The sequence below is a fragment of the Podarcis pityusensis genome (assembly GCF_964106645.2).
Source record: "Podarcis pityusensis genome assembly, chromosome: 2".
Classification (NCBI taxonomy): Eukaryota; Metazoa; Chordata; class Lepidosauria; order Squamata; family Lacertidae; genus Podarcis; species Podarcis pityusensis.
In genome coordinates this window covers 97,526,032-97,547,708 of record NC_138029.1, presented here as the reverse complement: position 1 = coordinate 97,547,708, position 21,677 = coordinate 97,526,032, and the positions used below count along the sequence as shown (strand labels likewise).

Genomic DNA, 21,677 nt, shown 5'->3' with positions numbered 1-21,677 from the left:
AAGTACCGTTTAAAATTAGCTCTCTGTTACATCCAAATGCAAATATTGCTCTTTTGTAACAGCACAGCAATAGTCTTACATAAAGTGATTCCTGGGGAGGGTATGCATTAGCGTTCCAATCCAGAAGTGTACACTCAGGACTGCCAGCCAAGCAGGCTTCTTTACTGAATGAATAGTTGGAAATAGTATCATACATGCTCCAGGAGATGCGTGTGCAGAGAAATTGGCAGAGAAAGCACTGGTCATGGGGCAGGAGTTCCATATGCATGTCACAGGGTTCAGCATGCATAAGGACTCTAGCATCCTATGCGAGGAAACAAGGGTGAGTTCGTCCAACTGTGCAGTGCAACCCCATACCATTTCAACCTTGAAATTACATATTTAACACTTTGTGCTGAGGTAGGTACAGTAACTACAATGCCACTAGAAGGTGGTGCACAGGTAACCATCACATCTATACTTGTTTCTGCATCACTTCCACAATGCAGAGTCACCTTATGCCTCAGCTCCATGCTGCCTCTTACTATAACTTGCACGCAAGGCAGTGACTTCGTTCGGTATACTGGACCAAGTGGCTGCTGGATCCCAGCCACAGCACTTATTTGTGGTGTTGTGAGGATTGGGCTGTAAGCCTTGCACAGTCTTGTATACAGGTGGCGCCCTGGACACCTGCAAGATATACCTGGATCCATGCTTGTTTTTAGCAAGGTTACTTCAGTTAAATAAAAAAATCATGGGAGACAACACAAGACTGGCAAACTGTGGCAAGCCCATCAAAGCTTTTTTTCCTCTTGCAACCTGGTAAAAAAAAGTCATCTGGTAGAGATACGACTCGTAGTCCTTATTTTGCCTGCCCTTGGTATAGCACAATCCCATTAGGAGCCTTGCAGAACAAATGGAAAATAATTGGTTACTTTGGGAGATGAATGAAGGGTGAGTGAAATGGGAGATAGGACAACTGTTAATGAGAAGAGTTCCCGCCGCCCTAACTGACGAACTCAATTTCACAGATGCAACTACTGAAAAATACTGTAAATACATTTGTTGGGAGAAGGCTATAGAGAAACAAAACAAAGATAAAAAATGCCTTTCTACATGTGACAAAGCAGTATTGGAACAATACAAAAGGTCCCCTTAGCTTTGTGGCATGTGATATTTTGAGGCTCTCAACTCCTTAAGGACATGACTGTGGTGGAAATAATTCTCACAATTAATATATGTATGAAGTTACGGAGTTCACACTGCCCAGTGAATCCTAATCCACCTACAGCGCACAAACATATCTATATAATCTGTCACCTTCAGCAGAATTCATTAAAATAATGTTATATCCCCCCTTGTTAAATGTAATTCTTTTAATTGAATTTTAATCTTACTGCATTATTTGGTAGATTTTTAATTGACATTTGTGGTAATTAATTGGTAAGCATTACAGCTTTGTCTGAAGAATTTAAAACAAAATTTGACACAGAGATTGGCTAGCCAGTGTTGGGATCTGCCTGCTGGGAACGTTTCATCATTCTTTCAGCCCATCCTGCTGATCATAGGTTAGGGGAAATGATGGACTCTTTTTTACAGTCGAGAATTACATTACTAATATATTCCATTACCACCACGCAAATGTCATGTTAATTTCTGATCATCATCAAGTCAGACAATGGTTTCCACACTGGCAACTAGCCAATTAGTTATGTGGAAAAATATTCAGCCAATTATGTTACTTGAATTAGGTTAAGGACTCAAGAGAAAGCAAATAAATGCTTTGAAACTACTTCAGAGATAAAATGTAAGTTGACACCGTCTTCATGTGCTGTACAGGATGTTATACAGTATGATAGGCACCTGCCAACATCCATAACTGTTTATGAAATCTAGCCGTCCTTTATGATGGCAGCAAAGAGCGGCATTTTCCCCCAATATTTGGTTCATTGTGTTAGGAGGAAAACCAAAATAGCTAGGACTGAGCACACAAGGCTTATAAAATACATTAGGCAGTATATATTAAATTGCTTAAATTGCATTCCCCCCCCCCCCCGAAAAAGTTTCATGAAGAAGAGGAAAAAGAAGATAGAACGAAGTTTACTTGGATTGCTGTCAAAGTGCAGGACAAAGTTATAGCAGTTGCCTGCCATCCAATACTGGCATCAAAGGGATCAGAGTTTGCATTCTGGAGCCAGAACTAAGGATCTACATCTTTGCTTTTGACGCCATTTTAGGACACATTCTCTGTTTGTAGAGATAGTCACACATAAGTTAAATCATAAGAATATTAAGCAAAGAGCCAATAGTTTTGACACAAAATAAGTTGACAATTTGCCAAAGGACACCAAAATGGAGCAAGGAGTGGGGCAGCCAAATGCATCATTCAGATTTTCATCATACCACGTTTGTATCAGAGTAACACCCAGGCCTCTTCCGATGTTCTGCAGGATAAAACTGTGGAGCTTTCCTATTATTTTGGGTTATTAAGCGAATGTTTACAAACACAGGGAAAGCTTTTGCCATCTTCATGTTTAAAAAATTGTGTGCAACTACATTAAAATGGGGCAGGGGGGGATCCTTAGCACCAGCCCCAGTCTTAAGAGATATTCTTGCAAAGCAAGATTCCCCTTTATGCTGCTAAACAAATGAACAATGCTGATATATTTTTTGAGATCTGAGGAGAATACATAAAAATCCTTCTCACTGAATCTGGGTGTATATAGTGGATTGCAAAGCTGCATACTTTTATTTCTCAATATGATGGTTTAACAAATAAAGATTTAAGTATAAACACTTGGAATTTATGTATAACTTCCACGTAAACATACTTGCATGTGAACTTAGCGAAATCGATCTATTAAACTGTTTACTGTGTCAGCCAGTAAAACATGTGATAATCCATGTTTAATGGCAGGGTGACTCCTGGAAAATAAAAGCACAGCCCCTTTAAAATATGTGTTAATTTTATTTTTGAATGAAAGTGGATTTATAATAGGCAAAGAGGGTTATTGATTACATGCCAGCAATGCAAAGTTATTATTTAAAAGGAAGTTGGGGGGGGGGATTCCATATACTTTAAGCAAACTCCTAGTTGAAAATCCTTTCTTTTCTGTTTAATCTAAAAACCAAAAACTGAGCTCAATTTTCATTCTTCTGACTAAAGAATAATTGTATTTCTTCCAGTGCAAAATATCTGATAAATAAAAAGGTAGGCCAAAATAATTATAATATGAATGATGGAATTGCTTTAGACCTAAGCTAGTAATTCAGAGGTCTGGCAGTACCAATCACACACGACTAATCACCAGCATGTTTGCAAAATGAAATAAGGAACGTATGAGCTGCTGGAGTTTTCCTGATAGTTTAGCCATGGTGAGGTGATCAGGGAGTATTATATCTGCACCAGGCAGATTATGGAGCAAAAGTAACTACAACAAAGTAATTCTACAGAACAATTCCTGCCACTCCCCAGAGAAGGAAGAGAGATATGGTGGTGGTAGGTGACTCCCTACTGAGGGGGACAGAGGCAGTTGTGAGTGGAAGTAGCAGGATATGTGTGAGTGACTTGATCATGTCACACGGTATGCACACATGGCATATGCATGTCCCCCCAGATATTGAGGGGGCCCATCCCCCTTCTTGAAAATTTCAGCAGGGGGGCCCTGGCCCTCCCCTGCTGGCGCCCCTGATTCTATCAATCTATGGTCAATGACATCATTTTGTCAGTAGGACAGAAGTATACTAAAATGATGAATATTCTGTGTGTATTGTCTATTTTGGGACCCAAAGTATAAGATACTGAAGCTCCTATACAGTGGTACCTCGGGTTAAGTACTTAATTCATTCCGGAGGTCTGCTCTTAACCTGAAACTGTTCTTAACCTGAAGCACCACTTTAGCTAATGGGGCCTCCTGCTACCGCTGCGCCGCCGCTGCAGGATTTCTGTTCTTATCCTGAAGCAAAGTTCTTAACCCGAGGTAATATTTCTGGGTTAACGGAGTCTGTAACCTGAAGCGTATTTAACCTGAACCGTATGTAACCCGAGGTACCACTGTACATTCATTTTAAGTTACTATTACAAGCGAGGCATCCACAGCACTGCTGATCAACCGATTCCCAATAAGCCTTAGATCTTTCTGTGCTGACTTTACATGTCAAAAAACATTATCAACTTTCATTATGAAACTATTTTTATTCTAAATAGTTTAATAAAATGAAATGTACTGGGAACCGTCTATAAATTACTGAGTTGCGGCTATATTTTGTCACAATTACTACATTCATTATCTATTTAGCACATTTTCAGTGTTCAAAGAGTTTCCAATATACTGGCTGCACTGAAATAGCACGCTAAACCTTGGGTTAACACAATACGAACAAACTGTAGAGACCCTTGGGTTCTCCTGTCCTCACAAAGAAGAGTTTGAAAGCTTCCTCTTCCTCCTTTGGTTAACCGCAATTTGTAATGTGGTACCGACCAATGGACTGCGGTTAACTTTAACTATGGTTATTTAAAAGAAGCCAACTTTAAATTATGATTTCAGCAGCTGGCTAGTTTAAAGTAATCATAGCTAACAATAACAAGCTTTAGAACCAGAAGACATGGAAAGCTGTGTTTAACTCAAAGTGGAAGCTTCCAAACTCTTACTTATGGCCAAACAGCAGAAAGCGGGAATGAAAGGCTAAGGCTAACAGCAGATTGTTCCCATCATGTTAAACCATGGTTGAGCATGATGTTTGAATTCTCTGCAATCTTCACAAACCTATAAAGTAGTTTAGTTTGCACATGGGGCTATTCAAGGAAGATGACTTATCTAGAATCATAGAATCATAGAGTTGGAAGAGACCACAAGGGCCATCGAGTCCAACCCCCTGCCAAGCAGGAAATCTACAGTCATGTGGTTTAAAGGAACTTGATTCACAGCTCACATTCTTAGCAATAACACTACACCAGCTCTTTTATCACTGTTATAATACCAACAATGTTCTAGATCAGTAGTTTCCAACCTTTTCCAACCTGGGAGCCACCTCAATTTCTCTCTTTTTTACCATATATTATTATGAGGTTGTGCTGCTGTTGCAACCCACCTTAGATGAGCTTGGAACCAGTAGGAGGTCCCAACCTGCTAATGGAAGACCAATGTTTGAGATGATTAACAAAATAAACACTATTAATGACAAAAGTGGAAGGGGGGAAAGTTTTGGGCTCATTTTTAAGCGTCTCTGTGAGTTCTTAGGAACTGAGTTTTAAATTACTGAGACTACTTACATTTACATTATTGACTTACCAGTTTTAGTTGTGGTTATTATGCATTTTCGTTCATGGCTGATGAAGTTTTGGAAGGGATTGACCCCTTTTCATTTCCAGCGTATTCAGAAGCCAGATTCACTCAGGTAAGTGATTCACAGCATGCTGTAACAGGAAAAAACTCTAGATCAGAAGAATGCTTGGTGGATTGGTTCCTTTTACAAGAAGCATCACCGATGAAGGAAGGGGGGAAATTGTCGCAGTATGTAATTTTATCTAACAGTCATTTTTTTGCTGTTATAAACAGAACCACTGCCTAAAACTTCATCAAAATGTATTCTAGTTTCAATATGTTTCTTTGTTAAACAGTAAATTTACCACTACAGTAAGCTCACAACTTACACAGGGGCTACATTATGGGGATCACGCCTTAATCCCAAATCGTGTATAGTCAAAGCACAATGGGTTAAACGGCAGGTGGGGTTGCCAAAGTCTTTTTTTCTTGGATGGACGCCTGCCCCCTTCTCCTTAACATGCAGTTTTCGGTGTGAGGGGATTGTTTGAAGTCATATTCAACACATTCTCATTCTTTGCTTTTATACGGCACATACCGGTATATTACAGGCTCTATTGGTAAGAACATTAGGGGAGCTCTGCTGCCAAAGGCCTATCTAGTCTGGTGTCCTGTTTCCCACAGTAGCCCAACCAATGAGAAGCCCACAAATAGGACATGAGAGCAACAGCCCTCTCCTGCTTTTGTTTCCATCTTAGAATTCCCTCCTATAAGAAAGGAAAGGAGTAATGTTTCCTCTAAGATCGTGCTGGATCTGCCACTCACATTTTTCTAAGCAACTGACTTGAAAATATTTGTTTTTAGTAATTTTTTGTGAAATCTGCTATTATAACAAAAATTCGTAACATTTAAATCCATTACTCTACTTTTAATTGACTAAATGTTGCAGCCCTATTCAGATAGTTTCCTATCTGTGAGTGGAAATGTTTGCTTGCAGCTAATTTGGCCTATATGTTAACAATGCCGCAAGGAAAAGAGTTTGGTTATTGAAATGAATGGAAGAGTTGGAGGGCAGAAGGCCCAGCACCCATGTTCTTTCATTTTAAGGAAGCTCACATACACATTGAAGTTTGCAGCAGTAAACACCATAAAAGACGAAGCAGGTACTTGTTTGTAAGTACACAACAGTATGCATGAAAGGAAGCCATGACTACATGTTCACAGTGTGTTTACAAAACCACATCACCAAACATGCTAGCAAGAAGGAACAAAGGTTCGTTCATCTTACCACTGTTTTTTAAAAAAGCACCTTTCTGGCAGAGCATAGGATAGCCATGACTACAAATTACATACAGTTCAGACACTGGAGGACAGAGGACCACAATACATTTATGTTTATGTTTTTAAATATAAGCCGCTTGGAAACCCTGGTAACAAAAATGACCAATAAATCTAAATAATAACAGCGGGAAGTTGAGGCACAAACAAGGCTTCTAATCTTTTTTTAAGACTTGCAGCAAGCTGCTTTTCAACGAGCATATTTTTAAAGGCAGGCAGTTGCAGTTTTTAAAATCTATTTATGTACTGCTTGATTGCAATAAAGCCTCTAAGCTGTTTACAAAAAAGTTGGGATTAGACAATCCAGCAGTCCCTCCCAACTCAGTGTCACTCTAATGTCCATTTTACAGTTGTTTCCCAAAAATCCATGTCCAAGGAAAGAACCGAAAGCACATGGAGCCCACGTATTTTATCATATAGACCATGGACTCAAGGACAGCTGCTGCATTTTATTAAAGAGGGGTTATCAAGTGGTGATCAAAGGTGAAGCTAAAACATTTTAGGCTCTACTGCTCTTAAATACTCATCTCTACAAGAAATGTTTGTTTGAACATTACTATTAACATGGACATGTGTAAACAACATGTTAGGATAGCACTGCTGCTATCCACATGTGCGTAAAATGAGGCCTCTCCAGTTGAAAAACATTTTGCAGTCTAAGGGGATCAGCGTACATATGCACATGTTGAAATAAAAACAAGTGCAAGGACAACAAAAGTAATCAAATTAGATAGTCCTTCCTCAAAGGGATTGGAAACAGGGTATTATCAAAGTTTCATATCATTGGGGAAAAGATGACACCATCACACTTTCTGATTTACATATTTGAGGATGCATGCACACACGGTAGGTAATATTCAGCTTGTTAATTCTGAGAGTCTGTTCAAAACAACAACTGTTCTGCGTGGAGCAGGTGGAACCTGCCCCCTGCCCCCAGTCAGATTTTAAGTGCATGTCTGGGAATCAGCCCTTAAAAACAACTGGTGTGTGTTCAAACAGGTTAGGAGATGATCAAATATACTCTTATTTTCTTGTTTACTTTCCTTCTTCAACAATCCCCACTTTGTCAAAATGTCTACAGGGAACCTGAACGGAGCAGCTGCAAGGTCCCCAAGGCCAAGGCATCAGGTTGTTTACAAAACAGTCCTACCACCAAGCAACAAAACAAAAGAAAACATTTTGTTCTTCTTTGCTAGAATTCAGTACAACTTGCAGTTTAAAAAACAAAACAAAAAACAACAACCCTGCACCTCGCTCATATATCTTTAAGTGAAGTTAAATGTTAAGTCATATATTTTAATCCAAACAAGTTTAATTTTAGTGAATGCCCATGTCATTTGTGACACGGCCCTTTGATAAATGAGCTGTTTGGGGAAGTTATGAATGAAGCGATATAGGAGCTTAATCTTCTCAACACTGCTGCCTATTGCTTATTGGAAACTTGACACAATGATTTCTTGGAAATAAAGAAGAGGTAAAAGTGGTTTATATCATGAACCGGGTCCTTCTGGGAGAACCTGAAAGTATTTCAAAAAATAATAGCTTGGAATTGAAAGTAAACAAAGCCAAGGATCTCATATTCTTGGGTCCCACAAGGTAACGGGATTCTGTTTTTCCAAACAGGTTATGTAGCATTGCATGAAGTGGCACAATATACTTCCCTTCCCCTTATTTTCTTTTAAGAAACAGAAAGTACAAATGGTATTGGACAAAGGCAGGAAGGGGGGAAAAGCAATTTTGAGAGTGTTAGCATTACCTCAACAAGGGAACATTTGCACTGTCATGTTATTATAAATGTTATTATTGTTACTGTCATATTTATTATCTGCCCAATAGGTCCCAGTGCGAGTTACAATTTAAAATTCAGTACTAAAAACTGTTAAATTAAATCGCAAGAACAAGAACAGGGTCGGCACTGAAAACACACATCTCCGGTGTCAAAGGCCAGGGTAAAGAGGAAAGTATTCAGCATTCACCCAAAACTGTACAGTGAAGGTGCCAGTTGAACCTTTTTGTGGAGGGACTTTCACAATTTTGGGATTATGCCAAGTCAGCCACAGCTGACTCCAGTACTGGGAAGACATTTGCATGGGTGCAAATGTGGGTTATGGGCATGTTAAGACTTTTCTCCAGCATTATACTGAACACAATGAGTAGGGAATGTCACAATATCTTATGTGATACGTGCAGAAAGCCCCCGTTCAATCCATGGCATCTCCAATTAAAGGATGTCAGATAGCAAGACTGGGAAAGACCTCTGGCATGGAGTTTAAAACATAGCCTGAAGCCTACATATATGTTCTTTTTTCTTACTCAAAATTAAATGCTGCAATTATATGGATTGGGTTGCAGCATATAGTGGGTAGGTGGGGGGCATGTGGGGGGAGGAGGAGAGAGGCAGAGCTTCCACAACTCTTTGAAAACTTGACTTCCACTGTTCCCAATAGCTTAAAAAAAATTAAAATCCCACGGTTATTGGTGGGACACTTTTTTTACTCCTGGAATTTGCCCCATAGGATATGCGTTAGGGGGAGTAAGGGTTGTGGCAGGGGAGGAAAGCAGTAAACCTCCTCTCCCTGTACACTGTTGTCCCAATCTGGAATGAGCCCTCCATGTTTAGTTTTGAGTGAAAAAAAGTGCATGCATTGCTACAGGCCATTTTTACATTTTTAATTACCATACAGTGGTACCTCTGGTTACGAACTTAATTCGTTCTGGAGGTCCGTTCTTAACCTGAAACCGTTCTTAACCTGAGGTACCACTTTAGCTAATGGGGCCTCCCACTGCTGCCAGCATGCGATTTCTGTTCTCATCCTGAAGTAAAGTTCTTAACCCGAGGTACTACTTCCAGGTTAGCGGAGTCTGTAACCCGAGGTGTTTGTAACTCGAGGTACCACTACACTCCAGTTTTCTTAATGGTGATCCTTTCCGAACAATTCAGGAATGCATCTAACCAACTATCACTAGGCCTGAGTAAGATAGGTCAAAGCCTTCCCTCACTTCTTGGTAAGTCATCAGTGCTCAAAAGGTAACAATGCGAAGATGAAGTAAGAAAACATATAGTTCTCTTAAATTTCATGATGTAAGGTCAGACTACTAACAACTGTCATAGAGATTCTCTGTAACCACTGATCTGATTATCAGCTGTTGTTGTTGTTACAACAGGGAGGCCCTTTGAGGTCTCTTCAGAGGGGGGAAACGTTCCTTAAAAAGGATTATTTTCCTATCTGCAGAGAATGTGATTCCTCCAGCTTCCTTGGAAGTTCCTGAAGGGGAACTCCTTGGTGCACCTAATTCCAGCTCACTGTTGGGGCTTCAGTTGTTTAGGCTGCAACTATCAGTTGATCATTGTTGTTTGCAGAGAGCACTGCATTGTGCTTTGAAGCCCCAACAATCAGCTGAAAGTTGGGGCCTCATTCCAAAGGGCTATGCAGAAGCAGACAAGCAGTGATCAGCAGCACATGCGACCCCTTTTTTGGCCCAGTCGCGAGTTTACCTAACCCATGCTTGAGGGCCAAGTGAACATAGCCTAGCCAAAATAGCCTGGAGGGCTTAATGAGGTCTGTGAGCCAGAGGCTCCCTACCCTTGCTCATCAGTGGCACCTATCATAGCTGGAAAAAGGCACTCCTGTCCATAGGCATCAGCTGCACACCTAGAAGCAAGGCTGCGTACAGAAGTACCCTCCAACAGCTCCTGGTTTTTCAGGAACGTGGGAGCACAGGGAAATAAGCTGAATCAGATCGGTTGGTCCATCTATTGCTCACAATGAATGGCAGCAGCTCTCCACAGTATCAGGCAGGACTTCCTTTCCCACCCCATCCTGGTGGTCCCAGGGATTAAACAGTATTTAATAGGTTTAAATAATATTTATGAAGCACTTTAGGATCTCAAACTGAAGGCCTTATTGCATCTCAGGAGCCTATTATAAAAAATCTTTTGGGGAGACAGGCAGTCAATAGCAATGGGGCTGTGTGAATGGTGGTACAAAAATGGGTCCTGAGATACTCATCTCTGCCGGTCAAAATATATTTCCAAACAAGTAAATGCCAATTCAGAACATACAAACACATTACCTTTATGACCAAGAAGCATTTTACTCGTCCTTTCAAGATCCCTCTTTGCTATTGTTAACAGTAAAACCTTTTGTAGCCGGGTTTTCTCTCTTCAGTTTCTTATCCTTTTAATCTACTGTATGTTATGAACCCAGCTCTGTCACTTGTCAAGCTCTGTTTAGAACCAATGACAACAGCAGCGCCCCACCAAAGACTAACCGCCCAAACATTCAGCATTCCTGGCACACAACGCAAGCATGCCACATCCCTCTGGTTTTCTTTATCTCCCAGGAAAGTCATCTAAAGAGCACCTCTGCCTCCCATGTGATTTCCAGCGTTACCAGTACAAACAAGAAGTACACCGAGGAAGTATTTAACGAGATACGGTTTCCACATACTGGCAACAGAGGCAACATTCACAGCCACTTGGTTACACACTTCTATGTATAATACAACTCGTGTTTCCACATATTTAGGCAACCCTGCAGAGGGGAGGGGGGGAACCCAGTCATTTATCAACAATGTCTACTCCCTCTGATAACCAGATTTATCATTCTTCACCAGATTAAATTATTTATCCTTCACATTTAGCAAATGAGGAGGGGGGGTGCAGAAAAGGGGATTTTCTTTTTTCTTTTTTAATATCCATGCAACATCCCCTTCCAAATAATTAAAAAGAACCCTGATGTGTGCGGAGTCTCCCAGAACCAGCTGTACATACCGAGATGAGGAGAGCAGAGTTCAGCACACCCTCATGCCACACTGGCCAATTATTATGCCTTTGCTGCTGGTTTCACAGTCTCCTTCAAAGAGAACTGTTGCAGCGTAGTGACCAGGGGAAGTCCCTGGGGAAGTCCCCTCGCCACCAACCCTCAGATATGCCAATGTGGTGTGGTGGTTCGCATGCTGCACCCTTGGAGACCAGGGTTCAAATTCTCACTCAGCCATGAAGCTCACTAGGTGACCCAGGGCCAGTCCCTGTCTCTTAGCCTAAATTACCTCGCAGGGTTGTTGTGGGAACGAGTTGAGGAGTGGGAGAACTGTGTAAGCCACCTTGGAGGAAAGGTGGGGTGGAAATCTAATAAATACATAACTGGGGCTCATACGGTAAGGATTACAGCTAGATAATGCATGTGAAGTGTTTTGGATACTTGTAAGGGCTATGTAGAAATTAATTTTTAAAAATTACTATTTATTTTAATTATGATCATATCACCTCTTACAATCAGGTTATTATTTACCTATTGTTACTTGCCATCTCTTACAGTGCAATCCTATATATTTCTACTTGGAAAGAAGTCTTCCTGTTTTCAAGGAAACTGTTCCCAGCTAAGTGTGCACACTACTCTAACCTTGGTATACAATTAGGCCAAAAGACCAGACACAGTGTTGGCATATGAGTGTAGAGGGCAGGATTTCCCATTTCATTTCAGCCAGCTGGCATAAGTTGTTTAATATATAGATTTCTGAAATCCACAATCTGCGTGCAAACCCAATTGTGAGATATTTATTTAGTAGACACAGCATTCTCTATCCTACCCACCCACTGCACCAAAACAGTGGGACTGATCCAATTCATTCCTTAGTTATTCTTGATCTCTCACTTAGTTTAGAAATTACTGTATACATACATACAGACAGACAGACAGACAGACAGACATGCAGGGAGCAATACACCTCCCACTAGAGTCAAGGCAATTTTCCACTGATATAATCAATCTGGATTGTACCCAAAGTGTTTTCTTCTTTCCATTAAGAGTGTTCCTTTGCCTTGTTCAGCATCCAATCAAATAAAATGAAGTTAGTAACCCCACAAGACAGTGTGCATGATGTAACAAGAGTCTTCTTATCTGTCGAGCACTTTAGCTCAAACGCTGAACGTTTTATGTTTCCCTGCAGTGCACGGGGATCCAGCTGGTTTGGCCAGACTACGAAAATAAGCTTCAAATGACCAAATGCAACTGCAGCTTTAAAAGTAGGAACCAAACCAGACACAACAAACCACAGTACAGTCAGCCTAACTTGTCATAATTCATGTGTGTGGAATTTGACTGCAACAGCCTCCTCCGAGTTCTAGAATCCTGCCACTGCCACATTCCAAGCAGAATGTCAAGCTACCGCTGGCTACAAAGCTATGCAGTTGAGTTGTTAATCACTATATACATAGCCTATCATACATATAAACTGAAATTGCTAGACTTGTGTGTAAACATGGCATTGGTACAATTACTGAAGATTAATGCACTCAGTTCAGGGCATAACTGATGCAACAGGAATGGTGCAGGAATGGATGTTAAGACAAAAGTTGCTACTACCCACTTCCATTCAGAGAAGTCCAAAGATTACCAAATGAAGATAAATACCTGCCGTGCTGAAGTCAGACCATTGGTCCACCTAGTTCAGTACTGTCTATACCAGGGGTTGGGAACTTATGACCCATCAGAAGCTGTTGGGACTCCCAACTTCCATCAGCGCTTGCCAGACGTGGTTTGCCAGGTGGGGCAGCTGGATTGCGGGTGTCATTACAGATGGCAGAGCTCTCCACAGGTGGAGATGCAATGTTTCTCCTAAGGCCCAATACTAGGGAACAGGAACTACGGGGTACTTTCAACTTCCTGCTTCCACCAAATCTAAAAACCAACATCCAAAACCGTCCTCATTAGGTCAAAAAGGAAATTTCAGGGGTGAGATTAGTCTCAGCTAGTATAGAGTTTTATTCCAGCAGTTGACTCTGCCCTACTTTTGAAGCAAAGTAAAGGTAAAGGTACCCCTGCCCGTACGGGCAAGTCTTGCCAGACTCTAGGGTTGTGCGCTCATCTCACTCTATAGGCCGGTAGCCAGCGCTGTCCGCAGACACTTCCGGGTCCCGTGGCCAGCGTGACAAGCTGCATCTGGCGAGCCAGCTCAGCACACGGAACGCCATTTACCTTCCCGCTGGTAAGCGGTCCCTATTTATCTACTTTCACCCGGGGGTGCTTTCGAACTGCTAGGTTGGCAGGCGCTGGGACCGAACGACGGGAGCGCACCCCGCTGCGGGGATTTGAACCGCCGACCATGTGATCGGCAAGTCCTAGGCGCTGAGGTTTTACCCACAGCGCCACCCGCATCCCCAAGGACTTTTGAAGTGCTTTGAAGTAATATCATCCAGAAAAAGTACCTTACTCTGAATTTGTTCATCTACATAAGCCAAGTTTTATTGCTCTTGCTAAAAGGCCACTGTGTGATTCCCCGCTTCTTACATCTGAATCAAATAATGGTACAGGCGGCGACCATTTTGCACAGGGCTTCCGTTCCCAGCCCCTGTGCGTGTCAAAGGAGTGCATGCCCCGCCCCACTCCACCCCTGTTCTGCCCCCATTCTGCCCCCTGAGTCCAAAAGGACCCATGCATCTGTGGTCAATTAGATGCACCTAAAATAGCCATCGCCAGCATCTGGCTGTCATGTAACTTCTTGGAAGATTTGCAAGTTAATACACCATTACGCTGTGCCTTCATTTCATGCCTGGGATGTGAATGAAAACAAGGGTAAGGCAAATTAAGGTGGCAGAGTGACTGAATGGAAACATAAGCCATGGAGAAGCTCCTGAAAAATGAGGGAGTTTTCCATTAAAATCTGCAACTGGAAGTTCTCCAGTAACAGCAGAAACTCAGTTACTAATTAGACAACAGTAGTGCTCTATTAATATATACCATAGTTGACTAGATAAAGGGTGAAAGTATCGTGAGTTGAACTATTCTGCCCAGTGGCTCCCAATACAAAAGGGATGCCTGAAAAGGAGAGTCTTGTGACTCTAGAACAGTGAGAGGTCTGGTTCCCTAAAGGCCTCCTAGTAACCCAGGTAACAGAGCCAGCATCTACTGCAGGTAGTTATTTGCCCTAAGATGAAAAATGTCTTGGGATAATCTTGGCTATGTTGCAGGGACTGGGACCTCTCACCACATAGCCTTGAATGTTTTCTCCCATGCCTTTTCTGCCAATTCCCTATTTCTGAAGTTAGGTACGTACGTGTGTACACACACACACACACACACACACACACACACACCTGATTTACTTGGCAGTACTCTAAAAACATCAAGTCACAAATAAATAAATACTTTTCCAGCCAGTATCCAGTTCAGTCTGTGTTATGATTTTATGCAGATTCATATCATATCAAATCGCCCAGTGTCACGAAATGATGGAAGTTCTGCCTAGTCATCTGAGACAACCGTAAAATAAAGTAACAATGCAAATGTATTTGTCCACAATTGCCCAAGGGGGCAACTGGGTTTAGCAACTAAACTTGCACAAGGTTTATATTATTGTCCAGTAGTTTACGCTGTTTTATTAACTGCCAGTAAAACACCTATCGCATTCAGTGACAGTACAGCATACATACACAGGTTTGAAGACAATATTACATATGAAACTGCCCAGTCAATCTCGTCTTTATAGCTGTCCACTCAGGCAGCAACTAACAATGGCTAATTCATTACTGTTATCAAAACAAGGGTACACCATCAACATTCTATCCACCATCATAATGGAAAATTCAAAGAAATATCAGAATAAAAGCATGTTTGTATGGAAGTTGTGTCTTTCCATGAAGCTAGAATACAATAACTTGAGCAAATAACTCAAAGTGTTTCTCAAAATGAACAATTCTATTTTTTTAAAAACGAGAAAATTAGCCTATTATATTGTCATGAAATAAGAAATAATTGTTATTTCCCCCTTTCCAAAATAACTTTTTAAAAGTTAATTTTGTCTGGTCAAGATCAATTAAAACAGTACTAGTCGGTAAGAGCGACAGCTAACTTGGGGATGTCAGTGTTATCCTAGTGCAGGGGTAGCCAATGTGGTGCCATTCATATATTGTTGAGACTACAACTCCCATAATCTCCGGCAATTGGCCATGCTGGCTGAGACTGATGGAAGTTCGAGTCCAACCACGAAGGTTCCATGTTGGTTACCCCTTTCTTCTTCTTCTTCTTCTTCTTCTTCTTCTTCTTCTTCTTCTTCCTTGGCAATCACTCGTAGCCAAGTAAGATTGTCTTCCATGAACACAGTTTTAACAGTGAGTCTGTAACTGACTGTGGAGGCCAATTACTGTAACAGAACAACGATAATTCAGGACTTAGAACTGGGTAAGAGCAGAACTAGTTGGGAGAACCTACAGATTCTACTCTGGTTTAGTGAAATTCAGCCAAGTAAGCCATGTAACAAAAGCACAGGACAATGGTGTGGGGAGGTGAAGTTGTTAAGATCTGCAGATATTCCATTTCACTCACTAGTTCTTCAGCCCATTAAACCACATTTATTGGGCTTTTGCACCTAATGTTGGAATCCAAGGATGGTCTAGGGATTCTGCTCACCATGACATTGAAGTGATATCTAGTATAGTTTTGAGGACCTCCATGCTTTAGTTCTGGAGGACTTCCAACATCAGAACTGAGCCCTACATTCCAGCAAAGTTCCAGTCTACACAACAACCCTATGGGCTTCACCAATTGTCCTAATACATTCAGTTGGGCATATGCCTACCTGATTTGGTTTTCTGCTCTGGACAAGAAGAATGCGATGTTTGGGGAGAGCCTTAGTGATTGCTTTGTCATCTTTACCTATTAATATGGGGGCACAGAATTCTCTAGCTTCTACAGCAGAGGTCACCAAGCAGAAATGCCATGCTGCTAGTTATGAAATGTCTGTTATGGGGACATAGAATATCACAAAATGGATGGGGGGAGATGGCACAACACAAAATGGCTGCCTCATCTAAAAGAGGAGAAACAGGACCACAGAATTGTGCTAGCATACCCTCCTGCAATAAATGGGGGAAGGAGTACCTATATCAGCCAATGTTGCACTCGCTCACAGAGAGCAGCTCTTTGCACTGCTCCAGAACTGTTAGGAGGGTGGCAATTAAATCCTGGCAAGCAATGAAATGTGGGCATTTGGGAAACTCATTAAGGTGGTCCATCATCAGAAGCTACTGGATGAATACCGCAGGTTTCCCAGCTTGCTCTTAGGGATTTTTCAGCTGACTCGACAATTGACCCTGTTGATGCTCTTACCTATTTATGAAATACTAAGATTATAAGTGGTTGACGTGATTGTTCCCAAATGGCCTCTTCAACTGACAAGCATCAAGACAGTGCCCTCGTTTTCTAGATATCTGCTAAAAACTGATCCACTGAGACATATAGCACAGGTGGAAAATTCACAATTAATCCAATCAAATGCAGTTTGGAACCCATTTGCGGATCTCTTCTGCAGCAGTACTGGAAGCAAAGAATCTGCTAGTATTACACTTGCAGAATGTCAAGCAGATATTGTATACCTGGAGTTTCAAAAAGCCTTTACAAAGTCAAGTTCATAAATGCAATTCATGGTGGTTCTTCATATTTCTAAGGTTATGCTCCAGAAAGTGGTGTGAGGAAACTACTGGTTGTCTCCATTAGAATTATCCTATGGAGTTTTATAAACATAATTCCTCATGCTTTTTAACACCCACATGAATTCTCTGCGAGAAGTCATATTGGAGTGAGGTGTCATCAGAACATATGGATCCAGCTATCAGCTCATTTGTTATCTGCCAATTCACTTATCCAAACATAAAGAATTATGCCCAAACCTTGTTATGCAGATTCAGATATCCAAAGAGCCATAGCTTGCCCACTTCCCTACTTGTTATGTTTTGACGGTCAGTGGCAGCCATTTTGGGACAGAAACCATGGTCAGGAAGAGATTGGAGGAATCAGAGAACAGTGGAGAAAGAGCGATCGGACAAATCAGTTTTTTCCTTTGTTACTCTTTTGCTGCTTGGCTACAGCCATTTTAGCAAGAAACCATGACAGGAGTGGGAGAGCGATCACTGATTACCATAGGATTCAATAGAAATCATGGACTCGTTAGGCAAACACTCACTTAACCAACCATTTTCAGGGAGTGCTTTGTGGGCGGTATGTGGGAACTGTGTGTACTTGGCAGTAACCTTTCAAAATGATGAGCGTAATAACAGGACTGGTTTACTCCATTTGCTAAGTTTCAGATCCCTTGCATTTATGTCAGCACGAGCCACTAACTGCACCATGGTGGGTATACATCTCTAGTAGAGCTGAGTGTTAGTCACTTCAGTGATTCTTCAAATCCCACCTGTCATCTTGAGGATAATCAAATTATCAGTAGCACAGCTTCCAAGCCCTTTCCTCATACCACCTCTCTTTTTGTCTTTACTCACATAGTCGTCTCCTCTTTTCACTATGATATGTCTTATATATGTCACATACTGCTCACTTCCTTTGAAGCAGCAATTTCAACAATTGGGGGAATAAAAGAGAGGGAATGTGAAACATGGTATGCTTCTTTTTTGTTATCAATTTCACCTTTACCCTTGAGGGAAACAAGGTACTTGGCCTGTAACCTCATCCTTTATCCACTCAGGAACCAGATTATTACCTCATAAAAGTTCATGGCAAAGCTATTAAAAATTAAAAGGACATTTTCTTTCCTACAAAATGATTTGTTGCAAGTCAGAAGTACCAAACTGATTGGACCTGGTAACTTCCCTCCTCTTTACTAGAATCTCCATCAATTTAGTAATTGTGAAAAAGCTTCAGATTTTTGACCCAATATTTCCCCACCGCTACTAACAAGATGCTAATGCTCCACATAGTTACTCATTTAGCAAAACAGAAGTAAGAAAAGGCAAAGTCATAAGTAAGGCTGGGGGTGTGGGGGAAAGAAAGCTTCCTACAATCCTTCAGGGAAAAATAAAGCAAAGAACCCAAGTAGTTGGGTATTATTCAGAGTGGGTGGTAGAAAAAGGACAAACCAGACTACAGCAACACTGAAAACTCCATCCAAAATTTACATCTAAAGAGACTTCTAGTGACATATGGTGGAAGTGTAACTTTCTGCAAATATCCTCTACATGCGCCAATTTCTCTCCTCCACCCAAGATGTGTCCAATAGCTCTAGTGGAATGAGCTCTTTAAAGTATTACTCAGGGTAGGCATCAGTCACGATACACATTCTAATCCATCTCGTTAATGAGGAATCTGTCATGCGGTTGCATCGTTTGGACCCTCAGAAGAAATTAAATCCACCTATATGGACTCCACATTGCCCACACAGATCCAGTTTTTCCGCTTCATTAACAAGTCCTGCATTGCCTCTGCTGGAAAGAAGCTAGACTGCATCACTGACAGAAGTGAAATCTCTAGAATGTGTGTGTGTGTGTGTGTGTGTGTGTGTGTGTTGAGAGGAAAATGTACTCGCATTTTTAAGGGCTCTAAATACAAATTTCCAAGTTGAAATTCACAGTTCTTATAGGTTCTCCTCATGTGAATTATGGACTGGCATGGCTGTACTACCTAGAACAGCCTTTCTCAACCTGTGGGTCCCCAGATGTTGTTGAACTACAACTCCCATCACCCCTAGCTAGCAAGGCCAGAGCTCAGGGGTGATGGGAGTTGTAGTCCAACAACATCTGGGGGCCCACAGGTTGAGAACCGGTGACCTAGAACATCTTGCAACATCTAACACAACCTCACAGAATCTCTGTTAAGTACTAAGACAGTGCCATATCATCCATTTTACATTTATGATACCAAGAAACAAATATCACACAGGAAGCCTGTGACAAAGGAAAGAACCAGCATCAGTCATCTGGACTACTAAATATGGAATCTCCTTTTTTCTGTTTTGCAATGTTCTGGATATTTCTGACAGCCAGCATATGAAGCTATCTCTACTTGAGGATGCAACATGTTCCTCACTCAACAATAAGTGCAAATCAGTGTTGGAAAAAGAGATCTGCTCGAAAATCTCCCATTTCTCCTCCTGTGCTACACCTCCTACTCGCTGACTTTCTTTTTTTACAATGTACCCACCCAGATGAATTATGGGACTTGCTCACAATTCACTATTTAACATTACCAGAGATTTAACTGAACCAGAGATCTTTAACTCAAAACCCTATATTGCCAACAAAATGGTATAATCTGAATATTCAGTTGCCAGTACAGTGGTACCTTGGGTTACAAACACTTCAGGTTACAAACACTTCAGATTACAAACTCCGCTAACCCAGTAGTAGTACCTCAGGTTCAGAACTTTGCCCCAGGATGAGATCGGAAATCGTACACTGGCGGCACAGTGGCAGCGGAAGGCCCCATTAGCGAAAGCGCGCCTCAGGTTAAGAACGATTTCAGGTTAAGAACGTACCTCTGAAATGATTTAAGTTCATATCCCGAGGTACCACTGTACAATGTGCACCAAGGTAAGTGTGAGAGAGCGCCAGCCACAATGATACCTGCTCCTTGCTTAACCCACAGCAACCAATATGGCAGGTAAATCCTATCTCCGGTGGCACAATGTGAGATCAGTAAAATGTGTTAGTTTTGGTGCATAAAGTGAAAGTTTTAAATGAGTCTTCATGTTAAAATTTCAGGAGTTGACTACACAGGAGATCCTTAAGAGAACTTTGTGCTTTTAGAAAAGAATACAGTTGTACCTCGGAAGTCGAACATAATCCGTTCCAGAAGTCCGTTCGACTTCCAAAACTTTCGGAAACCAAGGCGCAGCTTCCGATTGGCTGCAGGAAGCTCCTGCAGCCAATCGGAAGCCGTGGACTGCCACGTCGGACGTTCAGTTTCCAAAGAACGTTTGCAAACTGGAACACTCACTTCCGGGTTTGCAGAGTTCAGGTGCCAAAACGTTCCGACTCGTAAGGCATTCGGGATCCAAGGTACGACTATAATAGAATCAGAGAGTTGGAGGTGGGCTTGTAGGCCACCTTAGTCCTATATTATAATTGATGCAGGAAACACAGCATCAAGGTACTCCCAACAGATGGCTGTTGGGGCCTCTACTTGAAGACCTCCAGGGAGAGAGAGGCCACTGACCCTCGAGGTAAGTGACCCATTATCAAACTTTTCAAAATAAAAGATGATCATGGTTCTGTGCTAAATGTAATTAATAAAATACATTATGTACAGATGAACAGTAAGTTAAAACAAGAACATAACATCATTTCTTGAAAGTTTACTAGGATATGGGTAAAAAAGTTAAAAATTGCTTAATGGAAAGCAACTACACATTGAACTTTGCACTTTGCTTTCCTGTAATCCGGCAAAAAGTTAAGCTCTGGAGTACAGAAGGGAGAAACTAGACCTTGGTAAAACAACTTTCCAACTTACCAGAGTAAATTAAAATTAACTTCTCCCACAAAATGCAAATATCTTAAAAACATCCAAGCCAATTAAGACACAAGTGTTTATAAAGACATGAGTAGTAATTATGTATGTATTATTCATAGCTAATTTACAAGATGAAGTTCTTTTGGTAAAATATTAAACTGTTTACAAGCAGTAAGGAAGAGAACATTCAAATTGTTTGCCTTGTGTATACTACAAAGCAGCGACTATTTCTGTGCCACAGAGTCTCTACTAACATTACAGTGTACACTGTGTAGTAATCAGAAAATGTTTGACCTCAGATATCTACTTGACCCTACAGAAATGCAGACTCGCTTGCTATAAAATCCTAAACAATGGGGCAGACAAGGTCACAGGGTCAAAGCAAGTATTAACAGGTCATTGTGCAACCCACTTGGGAGCAATTACTTCTGGTCATGGCTAAGTGGACACTTGATTGAATACCACTAAGACAGCTCACATCCCACAGATAACAATCCTCACAGCGATTAAGAATTAAAGCCCCCATGATTCAGCCTTTATTACTCAAATGAACCTAACTATTCCATAAAAAACTCTTGGTATATGCATGATGCAAGGTCTAAATTGAAATGCCACCTCATTAAACAATAATATCTAATTTTATCTAAATGAATTTTCATGAAAGTATGCCACACAGCTCAGGAATTTTTAAAATGAATTATCACAAGTGATACATAATTTCCACCAAAACTGCTGCAGGAAAAAAAATTAGCTTTTAAGGATGAAAAGGAAACATCAATGTTGAATGAAAATTGTATTTCTCTCCGACTATAAAGAGGGTTAAAAAAGGAGCAGGAGAAGGAGAAGGTTTCTTCTACCA

At 41.2% G+C, this 21,677-nt stretch overlaps 1 protein-coding gene across 13 annotated transcripts in view; it reads right to left on the bottom strand.

The window, feature by feature from the left end:
• The window catches only part of FOXP1 (forkhead box P1), a 539,690-nt gene that overhangs the window by 459,129 nt on the left and 58,884 nt on the right, over positions 1 to 21,677 (bottom strand). For all 13 annotated transcript variants that reach the window (XR_013982997.1, XM_080995718.1, XM_080995726.1 and 10 more), the window contains one exon: positions 5,271 to 5,395. The gene's annotated coding sequence lies outside the window, so the exon portion shown is untranslated. The remainder of the gene's footprint in view (positions 1 to 5,270; positions 5,396 to 21,677) is intronic.